The sequence below is a fragment of the Armigeres subalbatus genome, chromosome 1, assembly GCF_024139115.2.
Source record: "Armigeres subalbatus isolate Guangzhou_Male chromosome 1, GZ_Asu_2, whole genome shotgun sequence".
In the NCBI taxonomy this organism is placed as follows: domain Eukaryota; kingdom Metazoa; phylum Arthropoda; class Insecta; order Diptera; family Culicidae; genus Armigeres; species Armigeres subalbatus.
This window is the reverse complement of record NC_085139.1, coordinates 227692570-227710971: the sequence shown is the minus strand read 5'-3', so window position 1 is coordinate 227710971 and position 18402 is coordinate 227692570. Positions and strand designations below refer to the sequence as shown.

Sequence of the window (18402 nt, the reverse complement as noted above, 5' to 3'; positions counted from 1 at the left end):
CGAAGTTCCCCGACAGCGGGAGCTCCCCCGTAACCGGCCGTAACGCCACGTTCTCGCCGCAAGATGACAAATACACTTGCGACACTTGCCGCATCGTGAGATACGGTGCGATTTGCGCTGATGATTCTTAGGTAAATTACCTTACGAGTACTCTCCAGATTTCGCGTGTTACAATTTGCGTTGAACGCCGACACCCAGATCTCACCTCCGTACCGCAGTATTGAAACTGTCACGATTGCTAGCCACCTGCGCTCGTTGGAGCACACCCTAGAGCTGTCCACCATCATCCTAGATAGTGCCACTATCACCGTCCAGTTACACTTACGTCTGTAAGACGTTTACGTCGACATGACTTTTGAAGCTCAGCTTCTCGTCAAGCATCACCCCCAATTGTTCAAGAGATCTCTTGAAGGTGATTCTGCAGCCATCGACTCTATAAATTGACGCCTACTGCACCAACCTCCGCTTGTTGACGACTGTCTTCTGCGCAACCATTCCTCGACAAGACTGATCGAGTGCAGTCAATTCAACCACCTTTATGGACTCCCTGTACACGGTCATCGTTGCTTCATCGGTGAATCCCACTAGCGTGTCTCCTGGCGGGAGCTTCAACCTAAGCACGCCATCTAACATAAAATTTCATAGCACTAATGGACCCTGGAATGATCCCTGTGGGACACTTTCGGTTGCCATGATGGGGCAACCGAAATACAGCCGAAAATAAGCTTCGAAAATAAGTGGTTGGTAGACAACTTTCAGCTTACCAACTTTGATCACCTTGTTACCGTCGGTGGCCGGTGACTTTATCCTGGCAAAACAAGTCCCCTGCGGTTCTCTACGCTGGCGGATGGACGTCTATGCTACCACCACTTCGCTTTGGCTGGCTGAAGCGATCTCTTCCGCTGTCGTGACCTCGTCCAGCTGTTTACATTGGTGGGTCACCTCGTCGCGTAGAGCTCTCACTTCTACATTTACACCCTTACCTAGGACTTCTTGGATTAGCGCTTCATATGAGGTGCCGCCCGCCTGTGAACCCTTCTTCAGGACAAGGATCATCCCGTTCGCCTTATGTTGCAAACCTCTTTACCGAGGTCCGTCGCGTCAGCTTCTCCGCTGTGCATCGCCTTGATCACTTCGGCGTAGCGCTCTGTCTCTATTTTAATAAGCAGCGTGTCCTTCTTGTTCCTGGCTTTTGCTCTAGGGTCGTTGTCCCTTTTCCTTCTTCGATTTCCTGGCTACCGTTTTCAAGGAATCATTTGATCACTGGTTCTCTTGGTCGCCTTCGGTAGCCCTTGTTTGCACTCTCGTGAGCCTCTTTGCGTTCTGTTAGTGTCGTTAATTGACGTGTTAGTCCCTGGCGCACTTGTCTATCCTTCTTACTGTCGCTCTGTCGTTGAGTGCGAAATCTTACGCATCCTGTGCCATGATTGTGGTCCTATGGAAAGATAAGGGAGATGTTCGCATGTTATTATCCGCCTGGCCACAACCTTCCAGCCTAGCAGCAAGCACTTCCTGTATGATAGACTTTGATCGTTAATATCTCAGTCGTTTCTCGATGGATTTTCAATTTTCTTGAACCATTCGATCAAGGAAGAGTCAACGCTCCATACCCGATGTACACTGAAGTCATTTTTACAGGCATAGCTTTCTGTGCAATTTTTTTTTACTCGAATTTCGGGATTTCCGCGGTTCATTCAGACATATTTTGGGATTTACGCGGTTTTTTCCGTTGTTTTTCTTTACGTGCCCCTTATCATCCGCGTAAAAACCAACTCCAGTGTGTTACAATATTTATGTATAATATTTAGTATTGAAAACTTGCTAAAAGGTTAACACTCGGTTTCGGTGAATCAGTTAATCTCGTAAGTGCATCGTAAGCTTCTTCTTCCATAGAACTACATTTCAACTGGAACTTGGGCTGCTTTTCAACTTAGTAATCTATGAGCATTTCTTTAGTTATTGCTGTTCCAGAGAAAACTTTCCTCTTTCCGGTTCAATTTTCAAACTATCGCAGCTGACATTTCATACTTTTTCTCTGCTGTTTGGCATGGCATTCTTCGATGACAACGCCAAATAATAAATTTTTGTTTCAGTGTATTGAAGATTTTCAGGCTTGCGGTAGAACTTTATCAGCTGCGGAAGAACATTGCGCAAAATGGAAAATTTTAAAAAGATCCGCAATATTAATTGAAAGCTTTCTATGCCGCCTTTGTATCTTGTGTAGCAAAGTCAATGGATACACTATGCCCTGTATGTCGAGAATGTTGCCCACCAAACACCCTAGATCGGATCAAGAATCGATCTCGCCATCTCCGGATTCTGCGCCTTTGTTCGCAAGGATAACTGGAGACCTCAAGCCAGTATAGAGGTCATATTAATGCAACTTACAAGGCTTTTAGCTGGTGCAGTTCGTATCTGCTAACTTACACGCGCGTATTCTCTCGAAAGCTTGGGGGCGTATGACAGCAGCTTCTCGCTATTGATGCCTGTAGAGTAGGGTGCCAATAAAAATGACATTTTCGAATTTAAAAAACGACATTGCTCACAAGTTTCATTACCCCAAAATATGACCCCATGCAAAATTTGAGCTCAATCGGACATGATTTAGGGGTGCCTAAAATTCATCAAAGTTTTGAAATTTTTCTCATGAAAATTTTCCCAAGGGGGCCAAAGGAAAAGCCGAAAATCGAATTTTGTTTTTGATGCCAAATTACTTAAAAGTGCATGAAACGTCGAGATCTGATGTTACTTCAAAAAAATTTTTGGAAAGGAATCGGTTTTTCTCATAGAACATTTTTGGGACAATTTTTTTCATCGAATTTTAACACCGGACGATACGAAAACGTTTTCTTAGCCTAAACACTCCCACTAAGTCAGTTTAAGACCCCGGTAGCTTATTACAGTAAAGCCCACCGTAAAAGCTGGACTGTCAACGGCGTTTGGTGGTCATCCTATGGAGGAGGTCAGAATAGACACGACAATGCAGTTTGAAAGCTTATTGATAATAATTATTATTCTTTCACGTAAGTTGCGTCGGACTTTGCGTTTACTCCGGCAGACACCTAGGAATCAGCGAAAACGAGCTGAAGAAAGTTTCCCAGAACGCATCCACTGCAACAGCGAAGAAGATTCCGAGCCCCTGTACAGTAGGGTGCCAATGGAATGTATGGGAAAAATTTGTCATTGAATTTAAAAAAAAAAACAACATTGCTAACAAGTTTCATCACCCCAAAATATGACCCCTATGAAAAATTTTAGCTCAATCGGACATGATTTAATGGTGCCTAAAATTCATCAAAGTTTTGAAATTTTGTGAAATTTTGTATAAAGTTGATTCACACTTGGCTTGAAAAACGCTTGCTTTGGTCTCATCGCACAGAAAAGTCGAAAACCTGTACATTACATACAGCTACGTAGTTCAACGTCACCTTTGCGTACAACCCGTTTGGGCTGCACCTTTGAGTTTTTGATTTCGTTTCGTTTCGTTAAATAATAAAAAATTCGGCAGAAAAACTAAATTCTAACGAAATAAAACGTAATTCCGTGGAATTTTGTAGCACATTTAAACCAATACAAAACATTCTTTAATAAAAAGATTATGAAATATTAAAAAATCTTCTATTTACCACTTCTATATATTGGTGTTAGGTGGGACGTTAAACAGCCCTGACACGACGGCCCTCCGACGAGACAGGAGGTTTGCGCAGGCCCAATAAGCCGCCTTTAAAAACAACTATTACGAACGACATAGAAGATAATACGACTCGATACAATCGGCAACGACCTAGGCGACGAATAAAGGATCACGATTGGAAGCTTGGAACATGGAACTGCAAGTCGCTAGGCTTCGCAGGTTGCGACAGGATAATCTACGATGAATTACATCCCCGCAACTTCGATGTCGTGGCGCTGCAGGAAATCTGCTGGACAGGACAGAAAGTGTGGAAAAGCGGGCATCGAGCGGCTACCTTCTACCAAAGCTGTGGCACCACCAACGAGCTGGGAACCGGCTTCATAGTGCTGGGTAAGATGCGCCAACGCGTGATTTGGTGGCAGCCAATCAACGCAAGGATGTGCAAGCTGAGGATAAAAGGCCGTTTCTTCAACTATAGCATCATCAACGTGCACTGCCCACACGAAGGGAGATCCGACGACGAGAAAGAAGCGTTCTATGCGCAGCTGGAGCAGACATACGATGGATGCCCACTGCGGGACGTCAAAATCGTCATCGGTGACATGAACGCTCAGGTAGGAAGGGAGGAAATGTATAGACCGGTCATCGGACCGGATAGTCTGCATACCGTATCGAACGACAACGGCCAACGATGCATAAACTTTGCAGCCTCCCGCGGAATGGTAGTCCGAAGCACTTTCTTCCCCCGCAAGAATATCCACAAGGCCACATGGAAATCACCTAATCAAGTAACGGAAAACCAAATCGACCACGTTCTAATCGACGGTAAATTCTTCTCCGACATCACGAACGTACGCATTTACCGCAGTGCGAATATTGAATCCGACCACTACCTCGTCGCAGTATGTCTGCGCTCAAAACTCTCGACGGTGATCAACACGCGTCGGAGTCGTCCGCCGCGGCTTAACATTGGGCGGCTACAAGACTAGCCCAAGACTACGCGCAGCAGCTGGAAGTGGCACTCCCAACGGAAGAGCAGCTAGGCGCAGCATCTCTTGAAGATGGCTGGAGAGATATTCGATCCGCCATTGGAAGCACCGCAACCGCTGCACTAGGCACGGTGGCTCCGGATCAGATAAACGACTGGTATGACGGCGAATGTGAGCAGTTAGTTGAGGAGAAGAATGCAGCATGGGCGAGATTGCTGCAACACCGCACGAGGGCGAACGAGGCACGATACAAACGGGCGCGGAACAGACAAAACTCGATTTTCCGGAGGAACAAGCGTCAGCAGGACGGTCGAGGCCGTAAAGAGACGGAGGAACTGTACCGCGCTAATAACACACTAAAGTTTTATGAGAAGTTGAATTTCTCATGTAAGGGCCACGTGCCACAGCCCGATATGTGTAAGGACATAGACGGGAACCTTCTCACGTGAGGTGATCCAAAGTTGGTGGCAGCACTACGAAGAGCACCTGAATGGCGATATGGCAGACAACGGTGGCGGTATGGTAATGAACCTAGGAGCACGTGCGCAGGACATGCGACTTCCGGCTCCGAATCTCCAGGAAATCCAGGAGGAGATCGGCCGGCTGAAAAACAACAAAGCCCCTGGAGTTGACCAACTACCAGGAGAGCTGTTTAAACACGGTGGTGAAGCACTGGCTAGAGCGCTGCACTGGGTGATTACCAAGGTTTGGGAGGATGAGGTTCTGCCGCAGGAGTGGATGGAAGGTGTCGTGTGTCCCATCTACAAAACGGAGGATTGTAGCAACTACCGCGCAATCACGTTGCTGAACGCCGCCTACAAGGTACTCTCCCAAATTTTATGCCGTCGACTAACACCAATTGCAAGAGAGTTCGTGGGGCAGTACCAGGCGGGATTTATGGGTGAACGCTCCACCACAGACCAGGTGTTCGCCATACGTCAGGTATTGCAGAAATGCCGCGAATACAACGTGCCCACACATCATCTATTTATCGACTTCAAAGCCGCATATGATACAATCGATCAAGACCAGCTATGGCAGCTAATGCACGAAAACGGATTTCCGGATAAACTGATACGGTTGATCAAGGCGACGATGGATCGGGTGATGTGCGTAGTTCGAGTTTCAGGGGCATTCTCGAGTCCCTTCGAAACCCGTAGAGGGTAACGGCAAGGTGATGGTCTTTCGTGTCTGCTATTCAACATCGCTTTGGAGGGAGTAATACGAAGGGCAGGGATTGACACGAGTGGTACGATTTTCACGAAGTCCGTCCAGTTATTTGGTTTCGCCGACGACATTGATATCATGGCACGTAACTTTGAGAGGATGGAGGAAGCCTACATCAGACTGAAAAGCGAAGCTAAACAGATTGGACTAGTCATCAACACGTCGAAGACGAAGTACATGATAGGAAGAGGCTCAATAGAGGTCAATGTAAGCCACCCACCACGAGTTTCTATCGGTGGTGACGAAATCGAGGTGGTTGAAGAATTCGTGTACTTGGGCTCACTGGTGACCGCCGATAACGATACCAGCAGAGAAATTCGGAGACGCATAGTGGCTGGAAATCGTACGTACTTTGGACTCCGCAAGACGCTCCGATCGAATAGAGTTCGCCGCCGTACCAAACTGACTATCTACAAAACGCTTAAAAGACCGGTAGTTCTCTACGGACACGAGACCTGGACGATGCTCGTGGAGGACCAACGCGCACTGGGAGTTTTCGAAAGGAAAGTGTTGCGTACCATCTATGGTGGGGTGCAGATGGCGGACGGTACGTGGAGGAGGCGAATGAACCACGAGTTGCATCAGCTGTTGGGAGAACCATCCATCGTTCACACCGCGAAAATCGGAAGACTGCGGTGGGCCGGGCACGTAGCCAGAATGTCGGACAGTAATCCGGTGAAAATGGTTCTCGACAACGATCCGACGGGAACAAGAAGGCGAGGTGCACAGCGGGCAAGGTGGATCGATCAGGTGGAGGACGACTTGCGGACCCTCCGCAGACTGCGTGGTTGGCGAAGTTCAGCCATGGACCGAGCTGAATGGAGAAGTCTTTTATGTGCAGCACAGGCCACTCCGGCCTTAGTCTGATGATAAAAAAAATTTAAAAAAAATATATTCCCATTCTGAATCAGAAAAAACGTTTTTTGTTTTCTATTATAAAATCTCCTCAGCGTTTGATCAGAAATGTTGAAACAGCACACTAAATACGTATTTGTTGGTTTAAAACAATATTTGTCGAACTTTCTAATAAAATTTTGCCTTTGGAGGAAATTGAGAGCATTTCGGAAAGAGAGAAAGCTTTTCTGGAAAGATAAAAGTTAAAATACTCCATTTTACGTATCTTAGCAATCAATTCTATTATGCATCTGCAAAAACTTTTAAATTTATACATCTACTTTTCGATCAGGTTTATGAATAATGTGCGAAAGTTAAAACAATTGTCTCCGTTGGAGAACTATCCGATAATTTATTGATATTCATCTAAGGATACGATATCATAGAGATAATTTTTTTTTTTCGTAAGACTGCCTAACAACGAAAGTTGGTGCTTGTTGACTGTTGAAATTATTAACACAGGATACAGAATTTTAGACATTTTGTACAGATTTGATAGTATGAGAATAAGTCGAATTAGATGAAAATTTGAGTACCGTTTTGACTCAAATCCCGAACATGACTCATATTCAAAGCAATGGCATTTTAGTGTCACAAATCTAAAAATTTAATCGGGTTTCAGTTCAGAGGATCAAAAATCTGTGTCAAAACGGTAGATCTTATAGCCTATTCAAATTATGCCATTTATGATAATAGAAAAATCAAATGTATGGGGATTGGTATCAAGATATTCTTTATCATAATATTCATTATCATAAATGGCGTAATCTGAATAGGATATTAGAGTGTGAGTGCTCGTAATATGAATCAGAAAAGTATAACTTTGTCTAACAAGGCAATGTACTTTTGAGAAAAATAAATGACGAAAAATCTTAAAATGAAACCTTCATGGAAAATGTCGATCTAATTATTCTAATGACATTTGGGCACATTGATAAATATCTAGTCCTATTATTGTTGTATTTTCATAAAAATAAAATAACAGTTATTTAGCACAGATGATGTATCTTTTTGTCTTGTTCATAAAAAACAATTGGATTGTGTTGTGTTGGTTAACTTGAAAACTGCTGATTGGTTTTTTTAATTATTGGTTTACAATATATTTTCGAATAGGAAAGTCTGGAGTAAAATTATTAAAATCATAAAAATCGAAAGATTAGTATAGGCGCTTTCTCTCCTATTATGTAGGACTTCTTCTTCTTCTTCTTCTTCTTCTTGGCATTACATCCCCACACTGGGACAGAGCCGCCTCGCAGCTTAGTGTTCATTAAGCACTTCCACAGTTATTAACTGCGAGGTTTCTAAGCCAGGTTACCATTTTTGCATTTGTATATCATGAGGCTAGCACGATGATACTTTTATGCCCAGGGAAGTCGAGACAATTTCCAATCCGAAAATTGCCTAGACCGGCACCGGGAATCGAACCCAGCCACCCTCAGCATGGTCTTGCTTTGTAGCCGCGCGTCTTGCCGCACGGCTAAGGAGGGCCACTCCTCCTTCGGACATCGTCTGTAAAATGGGTTCCAAAAGCATTTAGTTCCTTTACAAATGGGATCAAGAAGCGATTCGCTCTTCTAATTGAATGTACGGAAGTGGATTTACAGTTTGTTGAAAAAAATTATGTGCCAATATTTCTCTGATATTATCGGAATTCTGCCAAGGGGCACTAAACGCCTGTAAAAAAATTTTTTTTTTTGCGCAAAATAACATGTTAACGCAAAATAACGTGTCAGTAAAGTTATTATTGACAAAACGTTTCAAATCATTCCCAGTGCGGCATTGGACTGAGTCAGACGCAAAAAGTTAAAGTTTGTATCTCTTCACGCGAATCACTCGAAAAAGTGCGCTTTTGTTATTCGGCGCGGTGTGTTTTATTGCCGAGTTTCGCAAGGTGAAATCCTGCCGGCTAGAGGAAGCGGGCTGCATTTGGTAAATCGCCAACCGGTGATCAGTGCAGTGCCGTGAATATTATTGGATTGGCTTCTATCACCATACGAGGACGGTCGTAGGTAGCAGCGAAGCAGCGACGAAAAGGCTAAGTACCTAAACGCTTTTCATTGTTCGCATATCATACCACGCTTCTGTTCACACAGCGTGGAGTTGGCTACACTTTTTCTCGAACAGAAAAAATCGGGCAGTGCAGAAAGAGTGGGCATTAGCCTGGTTCAAAAAATTGTTTTTTTCCTTAAATAAATTTATTTAAGTTTTTTTTTTTTTCGCATACATGGACGAAGCGAGTGGAGGCCTTCAACAGACAATGTTGTTCGCACGCGATTTTACCAGGCCACATCACCTGGTCCCTGGGTTGTTTATTTCCGGCAGAAAGCGAAAAGCCTTGATTTTCTAGGCATCAAGCGTGATTTGACGCGTCGTTTTCCGAAAACTGATTTTCATCAGATTAATCGGAACAAACTACGTGTAACCGCACCTACATATCAGGATGCAAATGCAATCGCAAAAGACCAACTGTATAATGTAGAATATTTAGTTTATGTGCCCTCGCGAGAAGTCGAAATTGAAGGTGTCATAAACGCAGCGAGCCTGACTTGCAAGGATGTACTTGCAGGAAAAGGTCGTTTAAAGAATGCCCTGCTATCTACTGTGGATATTCTGGATTGCAAGGAGTTGCATTCAGCTACCATGGTAGATGGTAAAAAGTATTTTCTAAGTCTGGTTCGCTTCGGGTGACGTTCGCCGGTTCGATTCTCCCAAAATATGTAGATATTGAAAATATGTTATTTCCGGTGCGGCTTTTTGTGCCAAGGGTGTTTAATTGTACCAACTGCAAACAGTTGGGGCACACTGCCGAGTTTTGCGACAACAAGCCCCGTTGTGGCAAATGTTTTGAGAAGCATAGGAGGATGCCTGCCAACAACACGCAACAAAATGTGCTTATTGTGGTTTGGATCCTCCCCATGGTTTGCAAGAATGCCCGGTGTACAGAAAGCGCACCCAAAAGTGAAGCGCTCGTTGGTACAGCGCTCCAAGCAGTCGTATGCGGAAATGGTAAAGTCGCAAGACACATCCGCAACTGCCAACGCAACGGCTGCTGTTTCAGCTGCCGTTCAAGTTAGTGATTTTTATGATGTCATTTCCATTGACGAATCGGACTCTGACGTAGCCGATATGGATGATTCTGCGGAGGTACACGTACCCGAAAAGAGGAAGAAACTGTCTTCCCCGGGATTGCGCCGTAAGAAAACAAAAATCATCCCTAGAAGCTTGCCGAAATCTGATGGTAATGGGGATTATTTAAAATTCCGAAGCAGCCTGTCTATACTGCTCCTTTTGACCCATGTTGCAGTAAGACATTCCCGCCATTGCCTAAAACTGATGTTACAAAGAAACATCAGTCAAGGAATATCTCTGAGCAGAAAACTGCTACTCGCACTTCCAAGAAAAGAATCTCGTCCAAGCGAGGATTGATATCCTTTAAGGACCTTGTGGATCGTATTTTGAACTTATTCAATATTCCGAATTCATTGAGGCCAATCATTGACCTCTTTATTCCAACAGTTGAAAGTTATCTGAAGCAATTGACTGTTTCATGGCCCTTCTTGCAGGACTTGTATCTTTCGATGGATAATACGACCATACAAGATACAATCACTGTGCTGCAGTGGAACTGTCATAGTCTGAAACATAAATTGGACGTGTTTAAGTTTTTAATTCGCAACTCCGATTGCGATATATTTGCACTCTGTGAAACATGGCTTTCTTCTGAAGATGAAATCAACTTCCACGATTTTAACATTATTCGCCAAGATCGGAATGATCATTATGGTGGCGTTCTTTTGGGAATCAAAAATGTCACACTTTCTACAGAATTCCATTCCGACTGTTAATGGTTTAGAAATCGTCGCTTGCCAAGTAAATGTGAAGAATAAAGACCTTTGCATAGCTTCAGTGTATATTCCCCAAATGCCTCACTTAATCGTCGGCATCTTTGGAGCGCAGTCTCTCTTTATCATCTCCAGTTTTAATACTGGGTGATATGAATGCACATGGTATTGCATGGGGCGAAACTAGAGACGATAACAGAGCGCCTATTTTCTATGATTTGTGCGACGATTTCAACTTGAATATTTTGAACACAGGCGAAGTAACTCGAATAGGACCTCAAGGTCAGGAAAGTCGAATAGATCTGTCTTTATGCTCTAATTCACTATCATTAGATTGCACGTGGAAGGTAATCCAAGATCCCCATGGTAGTGACCACATGCCGATAGTCACCACAATCAAAAGTGGCTATCAACGATCAGTGCCAGTAAATGTTCCTTTCGACCTCACGAAAACATTGACTGGCAAAAATTTGCATCGGCGGTAAAAATTGGTCTTGAATCAACTGATATTCTTCCTCCACTGGATGAGTATCGATTCCTTACTGAATTGATTCATAAAAGCGCACTAGAAGCTCAGAAACGACGCGTTCCAAGTACATCTGTCATAAGAAGACCAGCCACTCCTGGATGGGATGATGAATGTACTAAGTTGTATTCCGAGAAATCTGATGCCTTCAAGGCTTTCCGTAAACACGGAAGGTCTGAGCTTTTCGAAGAGTATTTGAGGCTTGAAAGAAAGCTCAAAAATCTTCTCAAGGCTAAAAACCGTAGCTACTGGCGACGTTTTGTCGAGGAACTATCACGAGAAACCTCAATGACAACACTTTGGAAAACGGCCCGCAACATGCGGAACCGCATTTCCACCAACGAGAGTGAAGAATACTCCAATCGATGGATATTCAACTTCGCAAAAAGGTCTGTCCAGATTCCGTACCAGCAGAACCGCTATTTCGAGAATCAGTAGCTGATCCCGGTTCTTTGGGTGGGCCATTTTCAATGCTGGAACTATCTATGTCTCTTCTTTCATCGAATAATTCTTCCCGGGATGCGATAACATTAAATTCAACCTTCTGAAAAACCTCCCTGATATCGCTAAAAGACGATTACTTGACCTGTACAACTGTTTCATGGAGTACAACATCGTACCCCAGAATGGCGACAGGTGAAAGTAATAGCTATTCAAAAGCCTGGGAAACCAGCGTCTGATCCCAATTCGTACCGACCGATTGCCATGCTATCATGCATGAGAAAATTATTGGAGAAAATGATTCTTTCAAGAATCGACCATTGGGTCGAAAAAATGCATTGCTTTCAAATACTCAGTTTGGTTTTCGAAAAGGTAAAGGAACAAATGATTGCCTAGCGTTGCTCTCTTCAGATATACAGCTGGCCTATGCGCACAAGGAACAACTGGCTTCAGTATTCTTGGATATTAAGGGCGCTTTTGATTCAGTTTCCATAGAAGTACTGTCGGAAAACCTGCACAGTAGTGGAATACCAGTCATTTTAAATAATTCTTGTACAATTTGTTGTCAGTTAAACATATGAATTTTACTCTCGGCACCCTGACAACTTCCAGAAATAGCTACATGGGCCTTCCCCAAGGATCATGTTTAAGTCCCTTGCTTTATAATTTCTATGTTAAAGATATTGACAATTGTTTGGAAGGACAATGCACGCTCAGACAACTTGCAGATGATGCCGTGGTCTCTCTAAGAGGTCCATGTGCAGCTGTCTTGCAAGGACCATTGCAAAGTACCCTGGATAATCTGACTGTTTGGGCCAGACATTTAGGGATCGAGTTTTCACCGCAAAAAACTCAGTTGGTTGTGTTTACTAAGAAGCGGTATCCTGCTCAACTGAAACTCAAGCTGTTGAATGATGACATCAACCAATCTTTATCTTCTAAATACCTTGGGGTCTGGTTTGATTCCAAATGTACCTGGAAAACCCATATTGATTATTTGATAGATAAATGCCGGAAAAGAATACATTTTCTACGTTCTATATCTGGAACGTGGTGGGGTGCTCACCCGGAAGACCTCATCAAACTCTATAGAACGACTATTCTCTCTGTTTTAGAGTACGGCTCTTTCTGCTTCCTCTCAGCAGCTGATTGCCACCTAATTAAATTGGAACGTATTCAATATCGTTGTTTGCGTATTGCTCTCGGCTGTATGCATTCAACGCATAACATGAGCCTGGAGGTGCTTGCTGGAGTCACTCCTTTAAAGCACCGTTACTGGGAACTCTCACTTAGAATACTGATCAAATGTGGGACAAGTAACACACTTGTCTTAGAAAATTTCGATAATATGCTTGAACTGATTCGTCAGTCAAGATTCCTGAGGGTCTACCTCAACTACATATCGTCAGATCTTTGTCTTCCATGTTATAATCCACCTCGAGTTAACTTCATCAACGACAGTTCCTCCATTGAATACGATCTGTCCATGAAACACGCTATTCAAGGAATACCAGATCATCTTCGACAAATATCTATTCCCTCCATTTTTTCTGAAAAAATGAACATGTCAATTGCAACAACAGATATTTCACTGATGGTTCTCGCATCAACGGATCCACTGGCTTCGGTGTCTTCAATGTAAATTCAACCACCTTCCGAAAACTTCAGGAACCGTGTTCGGTTTATGTTGCTGAGCTGGCAGCAATTAACTTCGCTTTGGGGATTATTTCCGATCAGCCCGTAGACCATTATTTCATCTTCTCGGATAGTCTTAGTTCTATCGAGGCACTCCGGTCGATGAAACCAGTTAAGCACGCATCTTACTTTCTTACAAAAATAAGAGAGCAGATGCGTAATTTGGTCGAAAGATCATTCAAGATTACCTTTGTATGGGTCCCATCCCATTGCCTAATCTATGGCAATGAGAAAGCGGACACGCTAGCAAAGGTGGGCGCACAGGAAGGTGAAGTTTATGATAGACAAATCTCGAATAACGAGTTTTTCCCATTAGTCCGTCAGAGTACTCTTCAAAATTGGCAAATGAATTGGTCACACAACGAACTTGGACGGTGGCTATTTTCTATACTTCCTAAAGTTTCTGCGCGAGCGTGGTTCAGAGGTGAGGACTTGAGTCGAGGCTTCATTCGCGTGATGTCAAGGCTTATGTCCAATCACTATTCACTAAACGCACATCTCTACAGAATAAACCTTGTCGATAGCAACTTATGTAGGTGCGGAGCCGGTTACGATGACATCGATCACGTAGTTTGGTTCTGCTCGGAGAATGACGCCTCCAGAGAGCAACTATTGGATACCCTTGTGGCCCGAGGTAAACAACCCTACAGGGAAATAAGAGGTGTTTTGGGAGATCGCGATGTGGTTTATATGCAGTCCATCTATGCCTTTCTTTGCTCGGCTGATATCAAAGTCTAATGCCCGTGTTTATCTCTTTCTCAGTTTTTTCTCTTGTTCGATTCTGTTTTTCTGTTCCGTGTACCACGAAGCCCTGGCCATCCGGAAGATGCTCCCTGCTGAATCAAAATCGAGCACGACGCCATGCAAAACCGTCTTCAACGCAAACGCCCGGATGAGCAGCTGGAATAACCTAAATCCAAATCCTTACCCCGTCCATCCTGAATTAAGTAAAATATAACCTTGAGTCACCACGAGTATTATGGTCTATGTCCCTTCCCTACTAACTGTTAATGATAAGATGATACAAATTATAAAGATATCATACTTAAGAATTGCGGCTCCGCAAAGTGTCACACACGACTGAGCCTACCAAATAAATGAAATGGTTAAAAAAAAAAAAAATCGTTTCAAATCTTTCTCGGACCAGAAATCGAGAATATTCTTTATCAAATGAGGGCACAAATAGATTAGAATATTATTTTACGTTTTTTCACGAGAAAAGTATCATTAAAACCAGAATTGCTTAATTAAAAACGATTCAAAAACTTCCACGAAAAAAAAAATAAATTTCGTTTAGTCAAAATTCGAATCATATAGGACCTTGATTTCGTATCGTTTCGAAATTACGGACATAATTTATATTTCGTTCCGTTTCGTTTCGCCAGGAAATAGTGTGTTATCGCATACCCTTACTTGAAATAAACGGCAGATTTTTGTAAAATATTACCGAAATCTCAACAGCAGAATTGTTGGGAAATTAATTTAACAGATTTTCGGTGGTTTTGTCAACAATGGAAAAGATCACAGAGACTCGGTGAAATTAGTATCGAACCATTCTGTTATTGATATTTTAGTGAATTTCAACGAAATTGAGCAGAGCAGATATCCAACCGAACACCAGCGCCGCACAGCGGTTGATATCTAAACTGATCTGTTCTCCGTTACGATGATTTTGCCCGCCCGAGCACATTTATAGAAGACTGCAACTTTCTATATTTTAAAGATTTTGAGATATCTAATCAAACTGATATTTCCAGTACACAAGCGCCGTCTATCAGTCGAATACCAAACTTAACTTGTCTCCATCCCTATGCTTAGACAGGCTTAGACCACCTGAACAGCTTTGTAAAAGACAACAACTTTGGGCTGATTCAAATGTGACGTCCATTAATTTTTAGAGATTTTTAGACCCCCCCCTCTCTTAAACTGTGGGCGTCATTTTTGAACGACCCCTTCGTAAACCCTATAGGTCTTGATATTTCCACCCCAATGAGACATTGCAGCTGCCAAACGGATGATCTCCTAATTCTATATTCCAGCTTGAAGGCCTGGATGTCCTGAACAACTTTGTTGAAGACCATAAGCGTCTATCACCAGAGATATAACCAGAGATACAGTATTGACCCGATTTTGTCACTCCCCGATTTTGTCTACCCCCGATTTTATCACGTTTTCGACCCGATTTTGTCACCCTATGTGTTTTTACATGTTTTAGTCTAGATAAGCGGTTTTTTCACTTGGGATTTGTATATTTATGGTTTTCTATAGACGTGTACACCGCCGCGCCACGTCGCCGCCACCGTTGATTTTTACACGCCGCCGCCGCCCTAAAAACCAGTGTGCCGCCATATGGAAATATACCACGCCGTCGAATATTTTTCACTACGCCGATGGCACATTTTTTTCAAAAGAGCATTCAAGCTTATCATGAATGGTATTTCCTGATGGAAATACATATTTTCACCCAAGTTCATTTGAAAATTATATACTTACAATTATGCAGTATTTACCATCATTTACGATTAACTCTATAAATCTAAATCATTCGACGGCAACCTACTCACAACTGGCATGGAGCTAATTTCTAATTAACCAAGTGCAAAAAACGTCGTGGTATGTAAACGTTATTATTTTATTTATTCAGACTAAGGCCGAAGTGGCCTGTGCGGTATATAAAAGTCTTCTCCATTCGGCTCGGTCCATGGCTACACGTCGCCAGCCACGCAGTCTACGGAGGGTCCGCAAGTCATCTTCCACCTGATCGATCCACCTTGCCCGCTGCGCACCTCGCCTTCTTGTGCCCGTCGGATCGTTGTCGAGAACCATTTTCACCGGGTTATTGTCCGACATTCTGGCTACGTGCCCGGCCCACCGCAGTCGTCCGATTTTCGCGGTGTGAACGATAGATGGTTCTTCCAACAGCAGATGCAACTCGTGGTTCATTCGCCTCCCCCACGTACTGTCCACCATCTGCACCCCACGATAGAAGGACCTTTCGAAAACTCCCAGTGCGCGTTGGTCCTCCACGAGCATCGTCCAGGTCTCGTGTCCGTAGAGGACTACCGATCTAATGAGCGTTTTGTAGATTGTCAGTTTGGTACGGCGGCGAACTCTATTCGATCGGAGCGTCTTGCGGAGTCCAAAGTATGTACGATTTCCAGCCACTATGCGTCTCCGAATTTCTCTGCTGGTATCATTTTCGGCAGTCACCAGTGAGCCCAAGTACACACATTCTTCTACAAACTCGATTTCGCCCCACCGATGCCAACTCGCGGTGGGTGGCTCACATTTTCTTCTCTTGAACCTCTTCCTATCATGTACTTCGTCTTCGACATGTTGATGGCTAGTCCGATCCGCTTGGCTTCCCTCTTCAGTCTGATGTAGGCTTCCTCCATCTTCTCAAAGTTACGTGCCATAATATCTATGTCAACGGCGAAGCCAAATAGCTGGACGGACTTATTGAAAATTGTACCACTCGTGTTAATCCCTGCTCTTCGTATAACACCTTCCAAAGCGATGTTGAATAGAAGACACGAAAGACCATCACCTTGCCGTAACCCTCTGCGGGTTTCGAAGGGACTCGAGAATGCCCCTGAAACTCGAACTACGCACATCACCCGATCCATCGTCGCTTTGATCAACCGTGTCAGTTTATCCGGAAATCTGGATGTAAACGTCTGTAATTTAATTTAATTTAATTTAATCCTTCAGCAATATGGTGAGAATTTTAGAAATTGTTTCTTTAGAAATTCTTTCTAGAATTCATATTGTATCTCAGTCTGAAATTATTTAAGAATTTCCTTTAAATTTCGTTTGAAAGTACAACTCCTAACATGGAAAAAAAACTTTGAGCTTTTTAGTGGAATGTCTTCACTTGTCATAAGACAAATTTGTACAATCCCATTTAATTCCACCACTTAATTGCACCTTAACAGATACGTATTTCGACCTGAACAGTAAGGTCGTCTTCAGTGTCTCGTACTTGACTCGATGAGTCAGGAGAGATCGTACAAACTCGTCTTATGACAAGTGAAATTCCAATGTTTTTGCAGGAAACTAAACAAAATTCTTGCGGAATAATTGAATCTTCAAGAATTTTCGAGGGAATTTCTATAAAATTCCTGAATTTCCCAGGGAAATTTTTGGATGCATTCTGGGGCAAATTCATAGAGGAATTTCTAAAAGAATTTCTGGACGAATTTTCTGGAAGAATTCGTAATGGAATTTCTATATGAGTTACTGGAGGAATTTCCGGTAGGCGTAGATCAGAGGAATCTCTTGTGAATTTCGGAAAGAATTCTGAGTAAATTTCTGGAGTGCTCTCAAAGTAATATGGGAAACGTTTCTGGGGAATTTCTGAAAAAAGCCCAAAAAAAGTTTCAGGAGGAATTCCCAGGAGAATTTTTTTAGAAATTACTGATGAAATTCAGGAAGAGTAGTCGAAAAATTTCTAAAAGAATTCCTATGTAAATTTTGGAATGAATTTCTTGAAGAATGACTGTGGTAATTCAAAGACATTCTAGTAGTAAATTCCCGAAAAAAATCCTGAAAGAACTTCCCGAAGAATTCTTGATGTACATCTGAAAGAATTTCTCCGGGAAACTCCGGGAAAATTCCCGAGAAAACTTCGGAGGAATTAGTGAAGAAACTTTCAAAGGAATTCCCGGAGAAACTTCCAGATAAGTTCTGGAGAAATTTCCGGATGATCTTCCATATGTACTGCTAAAAGAAATTTCGGAGCAACTTTCAAAACGATTCCAGAACGAATGCCCGGGGAACTTTCGAAAAAATCGCTGGGGGAATTTACGGGGAAATTTCTGAAGGTACTTTCGAAGTAATTCCTCGAGGATTTTCTGAAGGAACTTCTGGAGGAATTTCCGGAAAAACCTCTGAAAGAATTTCCGGAAAAATGCTGGGGGAGCTTGCGGATGAATTCCCTGAGGAGCTTCTAAAGGAATTCTTGAAGGAACCTCCAAAGAAACTTTAGGAGGAACTTTCGGAGGAGTTACAGAAGAAACTTCTGGAAGAAATCCTGGAGGAATTTCTGGAGGACCTTCCGGAGGAACCTCTAGGAATTCCCGAGAGAACTCCCGGAAAAATAAATGGTGGGTGAACTTGGGGAAGAATTCCCGAAGGACCTTCTGGAAAAAAATC

The 18402-nt window shown here is 43.1% G+C and overlaps 1 protein-coding gene across 2 annotated transcripts in view; it reads right to left on the bottom strand.

The window, feature by feature from the left end:
• LOC134205841 (transmembrane protein fend-like) overlaps window positions 1-18402 on the bottom strand; it is a 377960-nt gene that overhangs the window by 132775 nt on the left and 226783 nt on the right. The window lies entirely within an intron of this gene.